Raw genomic sequence first — 24,837 nt, 5'->3', positions numbered from 1 at the left:
TTGTGGCCTGGGAAAATGTATCCACTAGCAGTAGACATTGCAGGACTTGGTAAATGTCGAGGACTTCTAGGTTTCCAGATTGGGTTTGAAGAAAGATAAATTCTGTTTGGACCTGGTGAGTTTGAGGTACTTCTCCAGAAGCCTCATGGATCTGAAGCTTGGGAGAGAAGTGTAGGCTGAAGAAATGAATTTGAAAGTTACCAGAAAACAGGCTATTGGTGAAGCCATGAGTAGAGGAAATCAAACAGAGGGTGAGGATTACAGGACCGGAGCCCTGGAAAGCCCTGACATGTAAAACGGTGTGCAGAGAAAATGGAATTAGAAAAGAGCCCATGAGGAAAGGTCCAAAATAAACTAGAGAAGAACTAGCAGGTGACACCAGATAATCCAATTGATAGCTCTCATTTAATTTTATACTAAATCAATAGGATCTAGCTCCAGCGTAGTTCATGGATACAAACTAAAATTCTCTGTGACATCTCTTCTCCTTATTATCCAGGAAATGATCTTCCTCATGTCCAAACTCAAGGCCACATTCTGGTTGCCTGAGGATGCCGGGATTCCAACTACAAGGGCCTAATTTGTGTTAAAATGGTGAAGGCTTACTTATTTCCATAGTGTTCCTGCAAGGTAGATCGTACTTCATGTACACGGAGAGCATTTTTGCATGTTATGCCAAGGAGCTGTCAGAACTTTTTTTTTCACTATCTTACCCAATTCCCCTTTTAAGAAAAGAGCTCTCACAAATTATTTTCAGAGATTAAGACTAAAATAATTTGTTCTTTTTTTTTTTTTTTTAAATAAATTTATTTATTTATTTATTTATATTATTTTTGGCTGTGTTGGGTGTTTGGTGCTGTGTGCGGGGTTTCTCTAGTTGCAGAGAGCTGGGGCTACTCTTTGTTGCGGTGCGCGGGCTTCTCATTGTCGTGGCTTCTCGTTGCGGAGCACGGACTCTAGGCACGCAGGCTTCAGTAGCTGTGGCACGTGGGCTCCGTAGTTGTGGCTTGCGGGCTCTAGAGCGCAGGCTCAGTAGTTGTGGCACATGGGCTTAGCTGCTCCGCAGCATGTGGGATCTTCCCAGGCCAGGGCTGGAACCTGTGTCCCTTGCATTGGCAGGCGGATTCCTAACCACTGCGCCACCAGGGAAGCCCCAATAATTTGTTCTTTTGACCTGTGCTTCTTATTTCTAGGCATTGACAACTATATACATCCATTATTCCCTTATTACCCTGGCTGCTAGGAAGCTCAAGACCAGATTTTGGGCTTAATTGCTGTAGGGTTCCTCAGATAGGTGTTCTTAGAAATCTAGGTTTTTTTCTTCCTTTTGGCCCTTACTTATTTGTTAGTGTTCCTGTTTTTTTGATCAGTAGTTTGGTTTTGTTATACTGGCCTGATGGTACCCATATATATATATATATATATATATATATATATATATATATATATATATATATATATATATTTTTTTTTTTTTTTTTTTTTTTGTGGGGGGCTGCGTTGGGTCTTCATTGCTGCACAGGATTTTCTCTAGTTGTGGCGAACAGGGGCTACTCTTCGTTGTGGTGTGCAGCCTTCTCATTGCGGTGGCTTCTCTTGTGGCAGAGCACAGGCTCTAGACGTGTGGGCTTCAGTAGTTGCAGTGCGTGGGCTCAGTAGTTGTGGCTCGCGGGCTCTAGAGCGCAGGCTCAGTAGTTGTGGTGCACGGGCTTAGTCGCTCCGCGGCACGTGGGGTCTTCCCGGACCAGGGGTGAAACCTGTGTCCCCTGCATTGGCAGGCTGATTCTTAACCACTGCGCCGCCAGGGAAGTCCTGGTACTTATATTTTTATAGTAAGCTACTTCAAATCTTTTTCTGAGTTTGGCAAGAATTAGAATAGCTACAAAAAAATAAAAGCTATGTCATCATAATTTTGCAGGGTTTTTTTAACCTGTATGTCTAAGGCTAACCATTGGTCTATGTTAGTAACTGTCTTCATTTATTAGTTGCAAAGTTCATTCTGTTGAATAATTCAGAGAATCTTTTTTTCTCTATAGTCAACCCATATATTAACAATAGCAAAACTTAAACATGTGATTGCTTTATGTTATAGAGCATTTAAGAAGACAAGGTAACCCCAGTGAAGTGATAAAATTAGCTTTCCTCTTTTGTCTGTTAGCTCTGCTTATCTGTCATGGCACGTTGGTTAGAATAGTGGCCACTAATCTTATGTCATTGATATAAATTTTTTTCTCCATATCTCATGTCAGAGCTGATAACAAGCTTCTTGCTCTGACTGTTGAACTATCATGAGCAAGAACTCAACAAAAATAAATAATAGCATATGTACGGTGCTAGGTTCATAACTGTGGGCATGCTTTCATTTGTCACATCTTTTGGACTATCACGTCTTTTTTAGGTGTCAGGATCTACTTTTACCATCACCAGTGAGGAAGATACAAGGCTTGCCTCCAAGGTGAAGACGGAACGATTGAAAGAGACTATGTCAAGACAAAATTTTTCCCCAAGAGTCCTGCCAAAAATTGCTACTAAGTTAACCTTTAAGCCACATATGCCAGGTTAGAATGCAGTCACCAATCACCATTGCTTTAATTCTCCCAACTTACATGGCGCTGAGCCACCTGAACTGAAAGTTGGATGAAACTCTCCTTTGAATAAGGCTCATCACAGGACTTAATGTAGCCTGGTTCCTCAGCCAATGCCTGCTAAATACCAGCTTGGACCCCAACAAGGAGAAAAAAGGTCCAAACTCTCCTTTTGGCTAATGATTTGATTGTCAAACCAAGATGTCTCAAACCTATAATTCTAGTTTTAATTGACTGCATTCTGTTTGAAAGAGCAATAGCTTCAGGGGAGGAGAGTAAGAACTTTTATTAACCACAGAGTGTGTATTGGGCCCTGGACATGTCAGGTCATTTGGTCCTTAAAACAGCCCTGGGAAGGGCAGTAGTGGCTCTGCTTCACAGAATAGCACCCAGGGACCCCAGGAAACCAGTGGTCACCCAACGCCATATAACTAGCAAAGAGTGGAATCTAGTCTGAACTCAGATGGGCTTAACTCCTTTTTTCCTCTAAGAGGCATGTTTTTCCTTGCCAACCTCAACAATGAGAGAAAAAGAGGCAGAAAGATAATCTAAAAAATGGAGTGACTGCTTACTTAAGAGGCTGTAACAAGATTGGAGCTTGGTGGCTATTGCTAGAGTCTCCAGGGCAGGGTCCTTAGGAAGATTCCTAAATTGCTGACCGTGACTCATTCAGTCCTTTTTGTTGCCTGATTTATCATCTGATCCTAAGACTGTGCTGTAACTTTGGGGTGAAAAAAACAAAGCTAAGAATCCATACAGTATTCACAGCTCCCATCTAATGCCTTGATTCCTGAGATGCCTACTTTATACAGAATGGGGGAAACGCATACAAGGAAGTTGCATGCCGTGATTGAACAACACTCCAAATACAGCTTCCGACTTGTGCCAGGACAGACTAATTCATGTGGACTCAGAGGAGCCTCAGGGACAGATTTTTGGAAAAGCAGGCCTTGGGGTTCTGGAAGCTTAGTGCTCTTACTACAGAGCACTCCTGTTCCTGTCTCCTCTTCCCTCTGGAAAGAGTCCCGGGGTTGCTGGAGTCGGGGTCAAATGAGGGGTCAGTAGTAGCAAAGGTGATGACACTCCCTCATTCCTCCGCCTAGAGAACCTTCTTAGCCTTTCCCCAGACATGTTCTCTAGTAAAGAACTCCTTCCACTTCAGCCTTGCTGGGATCCACAGATTTCAAAATGAAGATTTTGGTTCCGCCTTGTCCAAACACTGAGACCGTTTTCGTTGCAGACTGGGAGCTGGCAGCGGCTCTTCAGAGCCAGGATATGTAGAATTCCTTAAAAACATGCAGCATGGAGCAGCATGAAAACCTTAGAAATGCTTTTGAGAATCAACTTAATCTTCCAGCTCTGAAACCAGCTACGTGATGATGGGGGCTTTTGTTTTCTTTGCAGAGCCTGGGCTCCCTTTGAGAAAACTGACAAATTTGTAAATGTGGTAAAGATAACACTTTTCAATAAGCTGTTATTTCTCCCTCTTTATTATTTGGGTCAAAGAATTTTTTGAATTCATTCCAATTCTTTTCACTTTGTGTATCAGGAAAAACAGTCATAGCAAGAAAGACTTGACCAATATATTCTTTTCATATCACAAATTCTCAAAGTTTTTTTTTTCTGAGAGGAATGAAAGTAATTTTATTCGTTGTTGGGTTATGGTCAAGTACTTGCAAATGACATGTTTTTTTCCATGAAATAAGCGCTTTCTGATCTACCTGATTGCAATACTTAAAATGTCATGCATCCAGTGGCGTCCCGTCTAAAATGATTTGTTGTTACTGCTAAAGATGATTTTACAAATATCCCTCCAAGTGACAACAGAAAGCAGACATGAACTGATTTTTTTAAATTAGAATTTTGTTAGCCTTATGTTTTGGATTAAGAAAGAGATGTGGTCAGTTAATGGTTTTATTCCATTTTTATTGCAAACAAGAATGAAAAAGAGAAAAAATATTTCCACACTGGATTCCCCTTGAATGAATTCAAGCAAAGTTCATTACTAGTGATTTTGCATCTGGCAAAGGTGTAAAATTGTGCCGATAGAGGTGTCGATTTGCTCCAATTCAGCAGGGCCCAGCCCTTTGGTGGGCAGTGCTGGCCTGGGAGAAGTGGCCTTCTCTGCACATCTGTTAAGTCCCAGGGGCTTCTGGGGTTTGGTCAGAAGCTCATGCTAAAAACGATCTTTTTCCCCACCAGATTCTAGGTAGAAGAGGTATGTCATCCACTATAAACGATGACTGGATCATTTCAGACTCTGACAATACGAGCCACGTCTTAGGACTATGCAGTTCTTCCTGACATTTCCTTCCATGAACAATTGCACACAATTCCACACACTTGTGTTTGCCATTCAGTGTTCTTCATACACGTGGGACCTGCCAAAATCTTTAACGCGCCCTGCAACTCTGCTTCTGACAGGTCCCTCATCGCCCCAGGCCCCCGTTTCCTCCTCTGCAAATGAGGGAAATGCTCTATAACTCCTTCCAACCTCTTCTTCCATCTCTAGAATATTCCATTAAGAGGACAGGGTTAAGAATCATTGCTTCGAAAGAAACTCTAAGGTTTCTATCACCTGAGGGCAAAGGTGGGCCTGCAAGTCATTTATTGTCTCAAAAAATTAAGACCTTTCTTTAAACATAGACCTACCATATGATCCAGCCATTCTACTCCTAGCTACTTACTCAAGAGAAATAAAAACATGTCTGCACAAAGACTTGTACAGGAAGCTTTATTCCCAAAAACCCCAAACTGGAAACAACCCAAATGCCCATTAATAGATGAAAGAATAAGCAAAATGTTGTACATCCATACAATGGATTACTATTGAGCAATATAAAGGAACAAAATGACACATGCAATAACATAAATGAATCTCACTGTGCTGAATGAAGGAAGCCAGACACAAGGCTACATACTGTATATTCTGGTTATGTAAGATTCTGGAGAATGCAAACTAATCTACTACAGTTACACAAGGCAGGTCAGTGCTTGCTTGTGGACTGCAGAAGGGTACAAGGGATCTTTTTGTGGAGGGAAATGTTCTGTATTTTGATTGTGACGGTAGTTTCACAGGTGGATGCAACTGTCAAAGCTCATCAAAATGCGCACTTTAAATGAATACAACTCATGTAAATTGTTTCTCAAAGTTATCAGGGAAAATTGTTTTGTAAGCTCTTGACTGTTCAATCTGAGGCTTGAAGAAAATACATAATGGGCAGCGGATAAAGTTTTGAGGGGCCATGATATCAAAAAAGGATTGATAAACCCAAAATATTCTTAAACATTCTGGAAAGCCCTTTAGTTTCTGGGCAGCATGTATGAATTTGTAGGAAAAGAATTTATCTTCTGATTTCAGGTAAAGCCCAGAACAAAGAACTGCCTTGGGAGCTAAGCAAGGTATGTTGCTCCACGAACAAAGGCAAGTACATGGTGGTGCGCAGCTTCCTGTCTTTGCAGCAAGTCAGGCTCCTTCATACCGATTTCTTCCTTCACTCTGCCCGAGGTGGTATTTACGGGTCTACTCAGGAGTGGATTCCATTCTACTTTTTGAATGTCTATTCAGAAAAACTAGAAAGCTGTAGGGCATATTCTTCCTTTATAGGCTACATGGGGCGACCGATTTTAGTTGGCACCACTTGTAGAATCACAGGATGTGAGATTTGGAAGGAACCTCAGAGATTCTCCTGTCCAACTTCCCAAAGGAGGAAGCTGAGGCCCAGAGAACGTAAGTGACCCGCCTGAGAACACAAAGCACAAGCAGGACTAAAAATCACTGCTCTCCGGGAGTCTCTCCACTTTAATACAGTGGCTCCTCACGTATTGAAAAAGTACAACCCAAAATCTCTAGCCAGATCCTAAATCCGAGCTTAATTAGCCTGCTGCATCTTTATTTTTTTTAATTTTTAAAAATTTTTTATTTTTTTTAATGAAAGCTATAAAGTGGTTGGATTCTAGCTGAGAGAAAAGCAGCAAATTCTCAGTTCTGGCCTACTGTGAGGAAATGTAAGGAGCAAACCTCGGCACGGGAATGAATGCAAGGCATTTATGATTCTTGTAGAACTTGGCAGCAATTACAAAAGCCTGTTCCATGGTGGAAATGACCATGTTAAATTTCCATTCTTATTTGCATTTGCAGAAATAGAATAAAATTATTTCTTGGGTAGAAGCATTCTCTGTGACTGGGAAGTGCTTCTTGTTCGTTACCGCTCCTTTTACTCTTCATGTATTTCCCCTTGATCGCTGTTGAAATAGCAGATATTTCATACAGAGAGAACATTCATCACAGCAGATTCTTGACTGCAGTTGAGTCAGATTCTGCCGTCAGAAGCAGCCACTGCCAGGGAGTAAATTAGGCCTTTCTGGAAGCTCCACTACCACCCAGTCTAATATGGCTTTAATTTCCAAACTACAGTTTGGCAGTTTGGCAACCTCCTCTTCTTGCATCTGACCCCTTGGCGCCTGGGCAGGCATGGGGTTTCACGGGGCCGAGACGTCCCCTCGGGGGTCGTGAGGTTGCTTCCCAGTGGTATCTGGATGGCACTTGCCAGCTGGTGCTGGTGCAGGGGAGACAAAGATGATAGCGGTGTAACTTAGCATGGCCTTGGCCCTTTGGTTGGCCGGTGCACTGGTAACATGTTTTGCTCTTCCCGCAGACTCTGCAGAAGGTCTGTTGTAGAGTTTGGTAGAATGACTAGGACAGTAACTTCTGGAAGAAGACTTCGGATTGTTGGAATCACCCCAAGCCGAAGAAGCAACATCGGCGGCCCCTGCTTCTGTGGGGGGGCTCCTGGATCACCAAGCGACGGCACGTCCTGGGGGTGTCGGCAGTGCTGGGGCCCACCCTTCCCCGTGGTGGTGTTTCCTGGGTCACTCTGTCTTGTCCTGAGGGCCATGCTGTGCCGTGGCTGCGGGACACACCTTTCGTGTGTGGGCACCGTGGGTGGGCAGGTCTGACCCTGTACCCAGTGCCTCCTGCCACTGAGCACCGTGAGGGACAGGCCCCCTCACACTGCCGACACCTGTGCGTCCACGAGGGCATCTGTCAGCGCTGAATTCCTTGTTGAGCAAGTGGATAATAAGGTACTGGCCTTAATGGTCTAATCAAACCAGTGTAGCAGTGACACAAGAAATCATTGAAAAACTGTGGGAGAAGAGCTGAAACTTTCTCTAGAAAGTTCATTAATGACCAGAATAGATTATATAATCTACATACAATCATGGAGAATTGAGATGGGTACTTGAAAAAAAAAAAACAACGAAGAACACATATTCTCCCCACCTCCTCTAATCCTTTGAATTTAAATCATTCCCATCATTGAGGTCAAAGGTGTTTGGGCCACCTGAAGTACAGAATTAATTTTCTTCTCCATTTTCTATTGATTTATTAATTATAAATGTAGTCTTTTGGTTACCTAAGAGACAGGAATACAATTGCTATTTCAAGTCACTTTTACTTTCTATTTACTATTTTTTTTTTTATCAGCACACAAGCATGTTCTAGTGTCTCTTACCTTTAAAAAAAAAAATCCACCCTTAATCCTTAGACCTATCAGTTGATTTCTCCCCTCTTCACTGAAAAACTTCTGAAAGAATTGTGGGCTCATGAATTATCTCCATTCTTATCTTTCCATTTGTTCTTCAGACTTCTCCACTCTGGCTTCTGCCCACACTGCTCTGCCAAAAGTGCTCTCTCCAAGGTAACCAGTAACCTCTATGTCGTCCTTTCTGGGGAACATTTCTGAGTCCTCATCTTCCTGGAATGCTCCTTAGAGGACCATCTGAGAATCCTTCTACTGCACACGGAAGAAAAACCAACTCAAACTGTGGCAAACAAAGCAGTAAGTTTATAGTATGGTTTCTTTAATAATTTTCTCCCCTCCACTTCTCCCTTCTTACTGGCATTAATCAGATATTAGATTAGCTGAATCGATCCTCTATCTTTTCTATCTCCTTAGCTGTTTATTCAGCTCTAAGAGTTCCTCGCCTATCTTTTAAACCTTGTATTGCATGTGTAATGTCAGCTGTCAGAGTTTTTGTTTCTCAGTGTCATCCCTTGTTCTCAGATGGTTCCTTTTTATTGCAACACATTCTTGTTTCATGGATGTAGTATTTTGCCTTACTTTTCTGACAAAATTAATTTTAATTTTTCCTACTACTTCCTGAATTGTCTGTTTTCTGAGTTACCTTGTTTGTTTTGGTCTCTGTCTATTGTGTGGGGACTTTCCGAAAATGTGTGTGACTCAAAGCAGTCTGTTCATATTCTACAGGGAGACCCTGGGAGCTCTAGGGGACCAAGAGGGCAGAGCTGGTGGACTGGTGGCTTTGGGGGTAGGTTGATTGGGTGGGAGGCCAGCTTTGTCATTTGATAATCTCCATCTCTCCTCACACCCAAATATTAACATGTGCTGGTCTTTTCTCTGGGGTGATTTAGTTTCTCCGGAAAGGGATCTTCCAGACTCCTCTGGGAGGGTATAGATGCCTAGCTGAGAGCCATCTCAGAACCAGGCAGGAGGAGGAGGCCAGGGGCCTTGTGATTCTGAAGGTAGATTGTAACTCGATCCTACAGTGTTCAGCATTACCTCTGCCCGCCTCTTGGACTGCTATTTGAGTCTAGATCTTCCCTGGCTCAGTTTATCCAGGGAATGAACTTCTAGACTCTTGCTGTGGGAAAGGAGGGTCTGGAAGGTGGGGGGAGGGAAGGTCTCTTGCTCCTGTTTGAGACTCCCACCACTCTCCTTCTTTTCACCTGATACCTCCCCCCCACCTTTCACAGAACACAGCGCCCCCCCAGTGGTGCCACACCCCTCAGGACTCGGCCGGCCCCTCAAGTGTCTCACTGCACACTCTCAGGTCAGCTCCCTCCACTCACTTAAGCCATTTACCTCCCATACATCTTTCAAAGGCTGGACATTTTTTGTCCATAATTTTCTCCTCTTTTGTTCTTTATTCCTTTACTGTCATGTTAGGGCTTTAGGAGGGAGTATCAATAAAGGCATGTTTCAAGCCACCATATTTAACTGGAAGTATGTTGGCATTCTTTATAACTTCGGATTATATTTTGATTCTTTAGGTCTGCCTTTCCACAGAAAGTCAAAATTGAAATTCTGACTTTTTCAGCTTCACCCAGTTCTTTCTACAAAGAGTAAACATGAAGGTAAGGATTTTTGTTGTTAATTTAAAATGTTGCCTGTTACGTAATATTCATTTTGTGTCATGTAAGTAAAATTATGTTCTATTGAAGAAGGAAATCTATATGGTTATTGCTGCTTTTTCAAATTATCCAGGAGCATCTATTCTACTCTCAGATGTCCTTGCTGCTAAGTTACTCAAATCTTTGTAGTTCTTTGTGAAGGATTTTGGTATCAGATCTTCCGAGTAATAATAGCTAACATTCATATATGTGCCAGGCACTCTTCTGTGCACTCATTTAACCCGTACAACAACCATATGAAGATGATATCATTATTTGTCTCTCCCTTTGGAACACAAAACTGAAGCACAGAGAGTAATCTGTCCAAATTCACATGGCTAGAGTCTCAAGAGTCCTTGCTCTTCACCACTATGCCATGCTCTGTTGCAAAATCTTTTTCTTCTATCTGATGAAATTTCTAAAGATTTTCCCACCTACTTCCCCAGAGGAAACTTACAATATTAAAACACCTAGAGATAGCGTTTAAAACACACACACATGCATACACACACAGAGCCAATTAAAGGAAGCTGTGTAGACCGGAAGTCTGAGATGAGTTGGTTTTTCCATTGGAGCACTAAATTTGGCTCTGATTTACTGTCAACTAATTTTAAAAAGTGAAATGTTAGATTATATGGTTCTCATTGTTTTGTAGAGCAAGCATGCACATTATTTTGCAGAGAAAAAAGTTTTTGGCAACTGAATTCTAGAAGCAATTTCTAGAATGCTAATAAAAGAACTCTAGGGTTTTTAAAAAGCTTTTTATTGGAAATGTAATACATAATCAGAAAAATACAAAAGCAGAAACACATAGCTTACTGAATTATTATAAAGCGAACCCCCATCTCACCACTACCCTGGTGAGGAAAGAAAAGCTTAGCCCCACAGAAGCCCTCTGTATGCTCCTTTCTGGTCATGAAGCTCTGCTCTCCCCAAACGTACCATTATCGTGACTTTTGTGCCAATCATCTTTTTTTTCTTTCTTTTAGTTTAACCACCTAAATAATATCCTAAATACTATAGTTTTGCGTATTTTTTTTAAAACTTTGACTGGAATCATGTATTAGATATTTTTGCTTTTTGCTCAACTTTATGTCAGTGAAATTCATCCAAATTATTTTGTGTAGCTGTGTTCATTTTTATTCTATAGTACTCCATTGTCTAACTATACCACATTTTAGGGATATACTACAACTGTCCATTCATCAGCTGATGGACCCTTGGGTTGTTTGGTTGTTGGCTATTAGGAAGAATGCTGCTATAAGCATTCTTGCATATGTCGTCTGATTCAAGGATACACATATTTCAACTGGGTCATTGGGTGACCATATTTTCCTTATGTCTCTTCCCATAATGTTCCATCTATACATGTCTATATCCAAATTTCCCCACTTCATAAACATACCAGTCATAGTGGAATACAGCCCACCCTAATGACCTTATTTTAACTTGATTATCTCTGTAAAGACCCTATCTCCAAAAAAGGACACATACTGAGGGTCAGGACTTCAACATATGAATTCTGAGGGACACAACGAAGTTGGCCATACTAAAACAAGGAACAATTCTAGAAAGAGGACAGTTTGTGCATAGGCCCTAAGGTAAGAGAGAGATTATACACAATGCTAGAGCTCAGTAAGCCATGAGGCTGATAGGAAGGGCCAGATCACATTCAGCCTTATAGTCCATAGGAAGGAGATTCAGATTTTATTCTAAGTGTGATGGAAAGTAACTGGAGGGTCTTATGCAGTGGAGAGACATGATCTCACCACTTTTGAGTGGAGGATAAGTTGGAAGGAGACAAGAGTGGCAGTGAAAGATCAGTTAGGAGGCTACTGCAGTATCCTACTTGAGAAATGAATGTGGTCTGGACCAGTGTAGGGGTTAGGGACAGAGAAAGCAGTGGATGTATGCCAGATGTAAAATGGAGTTAGGGTTGATAGGACTCGTTGGATATGGAGGATGAGGGTGAGAAGGGCAGCAAGGATAACTTCCAGGTTCCGAATTCCAGAACTGGATGAATTAAAAAAAAAAGAAAGAAAGAAAAGATAAAACTGAGAAGGATTGGGTCCAGGTTTTAATAGAGTAGGAGTCAAGGGAACCATTTTGGACATGTTATACTTGAAATTGCATGAAGCATCCAAATGAAGAGATCACGGGGCAGCTGAATACATACAGATCCAGTGTTCTGAGAAGAGGTATAGGCCAGATAAAATTGGGAATCATTATGACACAAATGTCATTTAGAACCATGGGGAAAGGTGAGACTAAGAAGATAGAGAAAAGGGTTATGAAGAAAGTCTAGAAATATTGCTTATAGTGCAGTGAAAGAATTGCTGGAGTTGGGGAGATAATATTCTACGTATTACCTTCTGATGATTCACCTTAATGCAATACCAAAGCTTAGATAACGTTAGAGAAACTCATAATTGAAATGTAAAAACCTTTCAGCAAGTTCTGGGTCACAGTGAATTTATTGTTGCATCTTCTGATGGTTGTTGGAAGAGTTAACCTTCTGTTTCAAAAACCTGGCCCTGACCCACACACTTGCCCGGATAGGCCATCCTATTTCAGACAAGAGGTGGGTCACAAAGTGGCCTGTAGGTAAGACCAGAGAATTTTTAAATTGAGATTTGAGCCACTGGAACACTTGAACTTTTACGTAAAGAAGATTCCAGAGGTTTGGGTCTTTAAGCATGAAAAAGATCATTTTGGCCTAAAACATTTATGGGATGTTTTTGCCAACTGGACTACTTCCACCATAGAGCCATAGTGTGGCTTTTGCATAATGTAATTTTGAATAAGATTATATTGCAAAATGCCCATGTTGGCTACTTTCCCTCATCTCACTCCTCTCCCAAGTCAATAATGTTAATTTACTGTTCTAGCTTAAATATATATTTACACACTGTAGAATATCTGCAAAATAAAATAATTCAGAGTAGTGCTTATTCTAACTCTTTCATTAAGAAGTTTTAGGAATAACTGATTGATTCCTGCTAGACTTCATTTTCTTTCCATTGGAAAATGGTTACAAACAACCTAAGGTTTCTTTGAGGTTTGCCAATCTATCATCTTCAATTACACAAAACATCTGTCAGTGGAGGAAGTTCAATGCCCTTGGGGATGAGTAACTTTTTAATTGTTCTTGGTGGTAAACTATTCTGACAGAAATTGGCCAGTGGCTTTAGTTGCTTAAGGCTTTTCCTCAAAAACCATTATCATACTCATAGACTTGCTATAACTTGATAAAAGGACTTTTAAATATTATTTCAATATAAAAGGCCTCCAGATAACCACAGAGATAGACTAAGACATTTATTCAGGGTTGAAACAACTCAACCTGGCTGCAGTCACCGGGAATTTTCTAGCTCTAGAAGCACATGAATACAGATAAGCTGCTGAGGCTAAGAGAACACCCCAGCATCTGAAATTCTTGAGACATCACTGGAAGTGAGACAAATAATGGTCTAGGAGTTTTTATGTGGGGATATATATGTCCCCATGACTCTCCCTGCAGGAACTACGCTCTGGGGAACAAAGTTCCTAAATCCACAGAGCATAATAGCACTATGTTACACCTAAAGCACTTCAAAGGAATCTGCTATGTAACTCATTCATGTCTTAAAATAAGTTGCCTCTGAAGAGATTTGAACTTAATAGCTTTTTTTGGACTGACTTTACTTGAATATTATTTGAAGTTGCATCTTGATGTCTTTGATACTCTTTGTTTTTATTCTTCTTGAAAATGTTTAGTGATCAAGTGTTTCTCTGGCACATCTCAACATAGGAGACTCAGGCCTAGTTTTAGCCTAGAATGAAGTGCTCTTCTCCAGACCATCTGAAGCGCCACTTGCACCTTACAGGGTTAGGGTTAAGAGGAAGTTGAAGATGCTGTGGGAGATAATTGGGTGGGGCAGTGTTTAAAGCAAAGCTCCCTGCCACTCAGTAGTTGTCACCCCAGACACGTTTAATATCTAACCCTTTTCTTGTGCCTCATTTGAATTGTGAAGATTAAATCAGATTCTGTGATTCTTCCTTTCATGTCTTGTTTTCCTTTCAATGTTCTGATTAAGAATGTTGACAGACAAGGAGGGCCAGACACATACTGCCTATGTGCTTTCCAAATGAACATACTTGACGGAATTTAGATTATGATGAGGTCTAAGAACAGCATTTTAGAAACGTGCAGGTGGAAAGGCATGAGCTGAGCATGAAAATGCAGATACTAGAGGTAGACTTAGGAGACCAAAGTTGGCCCACAGAACGCCCTGTGGCATTGGTGCACGATTTCCTTAACCAGCATGGAGCCAGGAAGCCCAGGACTCTACCGCAAGGCTTGGCCATTGGAATTGGTGACAGGGAAGAAAGATGCGTAATGTCCTGAGTATTATGAAACCCTCCACAGCAACAGGAACAGCAGGTGGAAGAGGCAGGAATGAGGGAAAGTAGGAAGTGAATGTGATTAGAGGACGGACCCGCTTGAACTCTGTAGAAGAATTAATGGGTCAGCAGTCTGTCAGAGGTTAAGCTGACAAATAGTTGAGTTCAGAGAACGATGAGAGCACAAAACTGGTGAGCTCTTGTGATCAAGCAAGATTATTAGTAGAGATCTGGAGAATATGTTAGCAGTGAGGAAGAACTAAGTTTCTGGTGAGCAACAAGTTGTGGGTCTCTGTGGGAAAGGTATCCACTTGGCACTGGGACAGAGCGCTTGGGAAACGTGCTTAAACTTCAGTAACTAACAGAATGCGATGGTATTCTGGTGGGTTTGCACCAAAGAATTTTAAACCTCTTCCACACAGACTCCTGTAGCAAAAAAATGAAGTTTCAACCAGTTTACAGAGCTCAGCAAAGGTCAGGATGAACGACGGAATCACAAAGGACTAAGGAATTCCACAGGGCCTAGATTTCCAGGAGAGGTTTTCTCCTGTCTTGGTAAGTCACCCAGTAAGCCCATTCCAAACCAGCCACAGCATGATTTTCACAAGGGTGGACTAGGGTGTACTGTGTTGAGAGCTGAATTAATGTATTAACTAACTCATTTTGAGGCAGAAGGTGATTCTATCAGTTTGGCTAAAGCACTTCTATTAAGTCCATTCTCTAAACTCTCACAGAAAAACTATCTAGTAATCAAAGCCCTCTGTTTAGTTTCAGATATATTTATGGAGGGAATACATGGAAGAAAGGCCCTTCCTTGGGAGAAATGTCTCCCTTAATCTCCCCCAATTTAGATGATCACAAATTGACTGCTAAAATGAAAGGCATTTAAGGACCTTCCAACTTTGGAGGTCAACATTTCTAAACCATATTTTGTTACAAACAGTGGTCGGGAAGAGGCAGAAGTACAGGGGTGGAGAGTCTGAATCCTGTTCATCATGTTGTAACAAATGCACAACTTGCTATGCTCCTTCTTATTAGAAATGAAGTGACATTATATACCACCATTGCTATTTTAAACAAACAAAATGAGCTTAACTCAATAAATATCTTTTATTAAAGAAAAAAAGGAATATTGTTAAGCACCAAAACTGTATGTTGTTATATTGCATGTACAAGAAGAGAAAGGTGATTGCAATACTTAGTGTACAAGTACTTTGAAGTCGTGGGTGTAAAAAACATGAAATACAAAGCGATACAATAATTACAATGCAGAAAGTTGCACTAAAGAGCAAAAGGCAACAGTCAAAACCATTATTGGAGATTTCATAGTATTGCTCTAAATGCTTGCTTAGTTTTTTTTCTTTGTACTTTTAATACTTTAGAATGTTAACTGAGCATATTTAAGTACTGTAAATTTGCAAGAGTTGTCACTTACAATACATTTTGCACACTGTCCATTTAGTGTAACGGTGTTAAAGCCATCCTGAAAAGCCAAGCACAGTGTGCTAGTGTTTTGCTTAATATTGCACAAAGCTAGTAAGTGGTGAATTGGTTTGCCATTAAAATTTTCATTTAACCAGAAAGGCTAAAAGAACATATCAGTTTCATTCACCCTAATGGGCTTTTATTCATGCAAAAGGATCTGTAGCCTTCGATTTTTCATAAATTATATATTATGGTTTCACACTTTGCAAGACATATAGTACAATAAGAAATTCAATGGAACAGTGGGGATTCTGTCCAAGTCGAAGAAGTCAGAAGTCACTTGCATGGGTTGTACTGTCTACCCTTCTTTGGTCACAAATGAAGGGAAAATGTCATCTTGTGATTATGAAGAATTCTTAAAACCAATATAATTAGTACTCGGAAAAGCTGGAATAACCTGTTGCACTCTTTGATAGTTAACCATAGAACATGCAAATTAAAGAAAAAAAAACTTCCCTTGTTAAAACTGAACTCTTTAACCAACACCCACACCTTTTTAGTATACATCTCAAATCACTTACCACAGACTTTCCTTAACTCACCAGTTGGAGCCTCTCTTAGTCATACCTGACCAAAAAACCCAAAACTTTCTCTTAACCCTCAAAATAAATGACTGCTTTGAGATTCAGCATAACATTGATAAAATATTTAATATATCAGCCTCAGAAGTATTTCCTGTACATGCACCTTACAGTGGCATAATAAATGTGTCTGGAGAAGGGGAGAGACACATGAATTTGGATTTCCATCAATTAAGTCCCTCAAATACCAAGCTGAACATTTACTGTGGGTAAAACAGAAAATTTTAGAATGAACATATCTTTGAAATAATTCAATGGGCAAACATTTATAACAGACTGACAGACACACACACACACACACACACACGGAATCCAGACTCCCTTTTGCCTTTAAAAATCCTTTACATAGATGATAGTTTAGGCAATAATATAAACTCATTTTGTAGGAAAAACTTTTAAATTAGACTATATTTATAGGATAAAAAATACCATTGCTTCATTTTACAAAGCAATTAAGCAGAGACTTTAATGTGCTTTAAATAAAGAGCACTTTGCAGCAAAGTTCAGAAATAACTACTGAATTGTTCAGTAGCACTAAATGAATGCAACATGCTCCAATAGTAAGGTGCTTCTACTTTCTTACCTCTCTTCCATCTAAAAATCAATCTTGTGGTCAATCCTCTAACACTAAGCATAGTTGTTCTTCTATGCTAAGCAATAAATGGGAAATAAAATCTATTTAAAATGCACATTTAATTTTATATTATTTAAATTCAGTGCAAGAGTTAGGTAAAACTTGTTCAGGTTTCTGCTTTCACTATCAAATGGATGCATGTTAACAATGCATCTGCCACAGTTTTTAAATGTTTTACAGCTGTTCAAAAAGACTTTTTACAAATAACCTGGTATAAGTATATGAAATTTCAACTCCCTGATAAGGCCTTTAGGGACCCATTAGCACTCTACAGGTTGGTATCTGATGTTAAGTACATAATAATTAACTTATAAAGGTTAAAAAAACAAGCTTGTATTTAGTGAAAGAAAAGCTTTCCTTATGCACACACGCAATGAACGTAATTTAAAAATGGAGTCTTAGGGAATGTATAAATTTAAATTGTATTAATTGTATACTGGTCCCATTCCGAACAGAGAGGGTACTGCCCATTGATTTTTGTCCCACTGATACAAGAGTTTTAATTCTTAGTGTCTGCTATGGCCAAAGTATGCTTTACAATCTAACACATCACATTTTATGACATAGAGACGTCATGCCACATGTTAACAAATATTGCTACATAGTTCAGCTTCGTAGAAACAAGGCTCCCCCCACCCCCATTATACAGAGTAGAAAATTTTCTGTGGGTTCGCATAATGAGAAAAGCCCCCATATTCTCACTGTGGAAATACTACACCTGATCAACTGTTACAGCTGTGCATTTTATAGAACTGTCTCAGTTCCACAATGAAGAACTAAAGAATGATTGTTTTTATACTGCTCACAAACTCAATAAGCCTATAAAATATACATGAAGTGAGCAATTCTCATCTTTTAAAATTCCTCTTTAGCCAGGTATTTCCTCCTCAGACTGCTACCCTACAGTACCACCAGGATTTTAAATCATTAGGAATACCTTTTCTATACAGGCCACATTGATTATATATACATAATTTTAGTTGTATTAGTAGAAGAAATATTCAAAATTGACATTCAAGTGAGCAGTAACATTAACCACCAAACATCCAAGTCATCATCTACTTGTTTCCCTATTTTAAGTATACTGCAGTTGAGACGAGATTGGTAAATTAACTTCTAAATTGATTCAGCATAAGCAAGCAGCTGTTTGTAGATTCTTGATACAGAAATGATACATTAACAGAAATATAACTGTCAAGTATTTTAAACCATATAAGTAGTACAGGCAGATTTGGAACTGGAAACATGATCATATATAAGTACCATCATAACAATATATACAAATTTTATACTAAGGACAAAGATGCTCATTTTATTAGGGGCAAGGATAAGAAGGAAACCATGCTTATACAATTTTTGTTGGGCTCTGAAACTGCTTTTTAATTATCATGTAGATTCAACTGGACACATGGACTGTAGTTATCTGAAATTCTAATATTTGTGAGAACTCCAAAGGTTGATGACCTACAGTAACATGTAATTTTGTGGAAGGAGGAACCTGAATCCAGAGGAAGGGAAGTGGATGTGCTGGAGAGAAAGTTGCTACCAGAGAATGAGCATAGGGGTTGCTAGTGAGGCTCTACAAGTGTGAGGACAACCTTCAAGGAGTGCTGTGGTGGGGTACGCTTCCAGCTGTGGATGCACTCCTGAAGGATTCATGCAGATCTGAACACCCTGCATTCTTTGCTAGAGACTTATTACAACATGGCTCAGGAAAACAGATTATAGGACCCTTTAAAAGTGAGCATTGTCTCTTAATGGAATCCCGGCTGCAACACTAAGTGGGTAGCAATTTCCTCTAGACATATTAAGGTTCCAGTGCTTCTGCTGTCAATAATGACATAAGATCCTCCTATATTTTTCTAAATGTCAATAAATGAAACAAAACTGAAAAAACCGTTATGAACAAGCATCCAAAGGCATAAAATCGATACATGATTTAAGATTTGCAAATTTGCTTTAAAAATTTTTTCAAATATATCAATCTAATCAATCATTCTTTAGGTTAAAAGGCATGTTTCAATGCATTACTGAAGGTGTGTTACAAAAATCTACAACCCATCCCCACTGTAATCAGGGGATTGACATTAACTTTATATTAGATCTGTATTTCTAATATTCTCAGACAAGGTGTAAGAATGATGCTAGAATAAAGCCAATATATTGTGAAAATGCTCATATTCTCATCAATAAACATAGTCAACATTTAAGCAGATTTTGTTTTATATAACCTGTTGCCAGAAAATTTTCTCCATAATTATTTCAAAGGAAATAACATTTTCAAGTAACAAAGGTGTGAGCATTTTTTTCCTTCAGGATCACTAATTCAGATACATTTGAGGGCTTTTACTTCAGGACTGCTTTCTGGGTCTAGGCCAGAGAACTGCCTCATAAGAAATAAAGTTCATTTTGGTATGTCAGCCATTCATATAATGGTCAAGACCTGTCTTACACAGAATTACACTCTACAGAGTACTGTAAACTGGGTCCAACATATCTACCTTCATTCAAGCCCACAACAGTCCTGCTGAGAATTAGTATCGGCCCCATGCATTCTTCAGGACTCCATTACAGCAAAATCAGCACCTAGAGCTACATACGTATGTTTAAGAATTTAGTGACGATAACAAAGGCTGTCTCCCAAAATTCAACTCCAAGCATGTGAAGATAGTGAAATGCCAGCCAAAGAGGCTTTTCTGCCTGTCTACTTTCTGTACATTTGTAGAGCATGTTTTTTTTTTTTTCCATTGTGGAGCATAAAAATAAAAACAAATGGTGCATGTTAAAAAAGACTTAAGATCTGCATTCCTACTATTGAATCCTGATTTTTGATTCTCAATAGGAAAGTCATGTTGTTATAGTAATCAAGCAATAGTTCAAACAAAAAGACTAAAAATAATTTGAAATATCAAATTACAAAGTATTGCTTCTCATAAACAATGCTGCACATAAAATTCAAACTATTATAAATTCACAGTTATGAAGGGCTATTTAAAAGCATGGAAATTTTTACTCTGAAACCTTACAAATTGTAAGTGTGTGGGCTTCTAAAAATAGGCCATGTTAAATGCATCACCTTGTGGTAAACACATTTATAGGTGTATCTCCATGGTTATGTATCTTTTCAGATGTTGTAGAACATCTTTATGAAAATTCCTTTGGAGATGAGTAATGTGGGAATTATCAGTGCATTTCCATCTGATTTCTTCCAATTCCTGCCCTATAGCTATCATGATTAACTTCTTTTTCAGAATGTCACACTATTTAAGCTGATATGGAAGAAGCTCTGTATTTTGGGCAGACGACTATTCAGTGCACTGAACGATGGATTTCAAAGGAATCTCAACGCAGCTCACAGTAGATCTGTCAACCCAGTGTTCTTCCAACTCATAGCGACCCCTAGCTTTACTGGCCACTACAAGGATGTAAATGGGTAGACAGGTGGGGAAGGTGCTTAAAAAACAGGAATCTTCACAAGGCCTTTTCTCCGTTGCAGTCAGGAACATTGCACATCTAAAACTCATGTTAACCACCATCTGTTGGGATGACTGGAAAAGTGGTAACTTGCCGATTGTGCTTCCTTTTTCACACCACTGAGCCAATACACTTTGGATCTAATGGAATCCAATTGTGGAACCACGTTTACAATTTTGTAAGAGCCGATGTTCAACTGTAGGTATTTTTTTCGTTCTGTTGAGTCACCTGTTTACAAACAAAAGTAATACTGTATGTTAAAAAGGACAGCCTATTAAAGACAGTATGTATATATATTCCCTCACACCTTTCACAAAATCCGGTATGAACACTGATGGTTTTTTCTTTCAAATGACCTTTCTATATAGATGTTATATAAAAAAATCTTACAAAAGGATATGTTTGTATTCTTAAAAAAAAATTAAAACAAAATTTGAACATGGATTTTGATTTTGATCACTGTTAAAAGGTCATATGTCAAGATGACTATAGTTAACACTGCTGTGTGATATACAGGAAAGTAGCTAAGAGAGTAAATCCTAAAGAGTTCTCATCACAGGAAAATGTTTTTTTTCTCCTTTTTCTTTCTTTTCTTTAAGATGGATGTTGGCTGAACCTACTGTGGTAATCATTTCACAATATATGTAAATCAAACCATCATGCTGTACGCCTTAAACTTATACAGTGATGTATGCCAATTATTCTCAATAAAGCTGGGGAAAAGAGTTTTTTAAAAAGGTTGTACGTTAGATTCACTTTCTCTTTTCTTCCTTTTACTCTTAACATTTTATGTCAAAACTATACACTAAAAAGATAAATACAATCTAAAATCTTTGCCTCAAAACTGCCAGTATAATAAGAACTATCAAATGGCAAGTTTAAAATACACCAGAGAGAGTTGTCATTATAATTGAGATTTAGAGGACAGAGCTAGTACTGTCTTTAAATGGATGATTTTACGAGGACTTTGTAAAATTCAAAATAGTTGTGTTCGAGATCCATGCACTGACCCACAGCACAGGAGAAACATATATATGGCCTACTTGTCAGATAAAAGCTGACATGTGGCTTTTGAGCACTTGAAATATGTCTAGCGTGACTGAGAAACTGATTTGAATTGGACTTAAAATCTAAAACTTTGTAAAAAATACTTTTCCATTAAGCACAACTTGGTTGTTTTGGTACGACTATTCAATTTAACCAATGAATACTTGGCATCCAAATTGAGATGGTGCTACTAGTAAGTGTAAAATACTCACTGGATTTTGAAGACTCAGTACCCAAAAAAAAAAAAAAAAGTAAACTACAATGTGGAATTTGATATTGACAAGATACTCTTTTGGATATATCATTTAGTAAAATATTACTAGAATCAATTTCACCCATCACTTTTAACTTTTTTAATGTGGCTCACATTATATTTCTGTTGGACACCATCATTATAGTTACTTATTTTTTTTTGTTTGTTTGTTTTTTGTTTTTTGTTTTTTTTAACATCTTTATTGGAGTATAATTGCTTTACAATGGTGTGTTAGTTTCTGCTTTATAACAAAGTGAATCAGTTATACATATACATATGTTCCCATATCTCTTCCCTCTTGCATCTCCCTTATAGTTACTTATGAGTTTAAGAAGGACCCCACAGGAAACAAGTTAGAAATAATAAAAAGCCTATACAAATATATATATTTCCTTATGTTTAGAAATCCCCTTCAAAGACACTATTACCTACGGCTGGTCTGAGATGAGTTTTTAGAGGAGGATGAGGCTGAACATGTCCAGGACCCTCAGTTTTTATTTCATGAAGTTTTAAGAAATTAGTTCTTCAAAAACAAGTATGGAATTACATTAATTATTTTGAATCTATAAGAAAGAAACCAATTAATAGGAAATACAAATTACACCCTTTTTAGCCATCTGTAGAAAAGTGTCTAAAAGTTCAGAGCCTTTAAAAATGACTTCCTAGGGACTTCCCTGGTGGTTCAGTGGTTAAGACTCCACGCTCCCAGTGCAGGGGGCCCGGGCTCAACCCCTGGTCAGGGAACTAGATCCCGCATGCCACAACTAAGAGCCTGCATGCCGCAGCTAAAAAGATCCCGCATGCCGCAACTAAGACCCAGCACAGACCAATAAATAAATAAATAAATAAATAAATAAATAAAATATTAAAAAAAGAAAAAAAAAGACTCCCTAAGACCACACACAGGCAGTGATAGATAGCTCTTTATCAATGGCTGCTCAGCTGGCAGGGATCACAACTAGTCTGGTTTGCTTCTGGTGTAGGATACATTTAGTCTTCAGTGACTTTGCCACTATCCCAGTGCATGCATTTTCTGGCAGTATTTCATTGTTCCTCTCAACATTATACTACATACACCAGCCATGAACAATCAGCCAAAAAAAGGGAAGGTTTTAGGCAATTTTCAGAGTGGTATTCATTATGGACATATTCTTAACACCTGACATAAGGTTAAATTAGCAGCCAAAAGCTATAAATAACATCCCAGCTACTTGAATATATGAAATGCATGCTTATGTGAAGGTCCAGTGCCAACATGGTAGTTTTTGGCATAGGTTTAGGGGTTTACTGAGAAGCTACATGCTGAAGGGGACAAGGCAAGAGGTAGCAAGCACTGTGAAGTGGGACACAATCTACAGTCATCCAGTGTGGGAAAGATTCCCAGTCAGGCACACCTGAGTCTCTAGACACACTCACACACTTGAGTGGACACATTTACATTCCTCTACAAAGCATGGTGTACATATGTACAAGCACAAATAGTTTGAAATTATTTGGGGATCCAAAAACAGTAAGTGACCGATAATTAAGGCCTCTACGACTAACAGGAAAAAAGGGTGCCAACAGTCCCAAGACCCATGGCCATGGCAGACAGTGTTACTATCAAATGTTGGTTAGAGCACATTAAAGTTAACACCCAACCACTTATCAAGATTTTTCATGCTTTCTGTTAAGCTACAGTGCAGATGCTGGTGGGGAGAGGTGGAGTTGGGGAGTGTGGAATAGGCACATTTTCCTGATGGACCCATGCCCAAAAGGGTAAAAACTGCTTTTAGTAATATTGATATATCCAAAATAGTATCTTCCAACATTTAATCAATATTTTAAAAACTAATGACACAGTTTCTGGGTTTTGTTTTATCTTTTTGTAATAAGTCTTTAAAATCCAGATGTATGCCTACATATAGTTCTACTCAGTTCTACTCTTTCAGAATCTTTGGGAGTGAAGGCCATGAATATGCATTTTTAATAAGCTCCCCCTGGTAGTTCTTAAGATCAGGCACAGTGATTCTTCCTTTACCTACTCCCACCTACTTCCCCCTTTAGTAAAGCCCATAGATACATATTCCATCAAGAGAGCATAATGAGGGCTTCCCTGGTGGCACAGTGGTTGAGAATCTGCCTGCCAATGCAGGGGACACGGGTTCGAGGCCTGGTCCGGGAAGATCCCACATGCCGTGGAGCAACTAAGCCCGTGAGCCACAACTACTGAGCCTGCACGTCTGGACCCTGTGCTCCGCAACAAGAGAGGCTGCGATAGTGAGAGGCCCGCGCACCGCGATGAAGAGTGGCCCCCGCTTGCCGCAACTAGAGAAAGCCCTGGCACAGAAACGAAGACCCAACACAGCCATAAATAAATACATAAATAAATAAATAATTCCCACTAAAAAAAAAAAAAAAAAGAGCATAATGATTAGTAGAATATATTTGCATACTTTATATTCTGCACAAATAATATTTCAATTATGGTCATCAGTAATTCGATATACTATTTGATTTATAGCATGTGTTATCTTTACCAATTCTATGTATTTAGCATAATTTGTGCCACATAACTATATAAATTAGCTTATTAAAGCGTAGTGGGGGACAACTCTGTATTACCTTGGGAGAATGCCAAATGTGTACCAATTCCCACAGGGGACTCAATAAGATATGTATATTATGTCAGCTGCCATTTTATATATGTCAGCTGCCATTTTATCTAGACAATGCAGTAATTACAATAAGCCCTAAATGATAAACTTTAAAGGCTTAGAAAGCTAAATAATCTGACAATGCAATGACTTTTCTAGATTCCCTTGTGGGCAGCTAACAAAGCATCAAAATTCAATATGCATAACAGTTTGCAACTGAAATACCTAAGTTAGAAAAAGCCTTTTCTGTTTTTTTGAAGCTAGAATAAGGCTGTCACTTTACTAGAATAAGACTATACTTTTTACTTGGGATATAGCTTGTACTGAAGAAATTTTTAATGAGCAGGATATAAAAAAACACAGCATTTACCCAGGAACATCTCTGTAAAGTACTTTTTTTGTTACGTTTCCAGAAACTACAGAAGTAAAACCTGAAGTTATGATCCAGGCTATAACTGAGCTGTATAATAAATAATGAACCTCAGATTCAATGAAATATAACAGACCTCATCATCCAATACAAAAGCTGTATTACTGAACACTACTGAAGAAAAGTAAGACCAT

General features: G+C 39.1%; 1 protein-coding gene and 1 long non-coding RNA gene across 5 annotated transcripts in view; one reads left to right on the top strand and one right to left on the bottom strand.

The window, feature by feature from the left end:
- Positions 1-2,516: 2,516 nt before the first annotated feature.
- On the top strand, positions 2,517-24,837 carry LOC118892757. Of its 2 annotated transcripts, XR_005019339.1 has the most exons (6): positions 2,517-5,987; positions 7,244-7,670; positions 8,233-8,428; positions 9,661-9,744; positions 14,586-14,718; positions 24,687-24,837. It is a non-coding gene; the product is annotated as an uncharacterized LOC118892757 (long non-coding RNA). The 2 variants fall into 2 exon arrangements; XR_005019338.1 differs by having other exon boundaries at positions 2,517-7,670.
- Positions 16,280-24,837, bottom strand: part of JMY (junction mediating and regulatory protein, p53 cofactor) — a 71,845-nt gene continuing 63,287 nt past the window's right edge. For all 3 annotated transcript variants that reach the window (XM_036847657.1, XM_036847658.1, XM_036847659.1), the window contains one exon: positions 16,280-20,565. The gene's annotated coding sequence lies outside the window, so the exon portion shown is untranslated. The remainder of the gene's footprint in view (positions 20,566-24,837) is intronic.

The sequence above is a fragment of the Balaenoptera musculus genome, chromosome 3, assembly GCF_009873245.2.
Source record: "Balaenoptera musculus isolate JJ_BM4_2016_0621 chromosome 3, mBalMus1.pri.v3, whole genome shotgun sequence".
Taxonomy (NCBI): Eukaryota; Metazoa; Chordata; class Mammalia; order Artiodactyla; family Balaenopteridae; genus Balaenoptera; species Balaenoptera musculus.
This window is presented reverse-complemented; position numbering and strand designations above follow the sequence as displayed.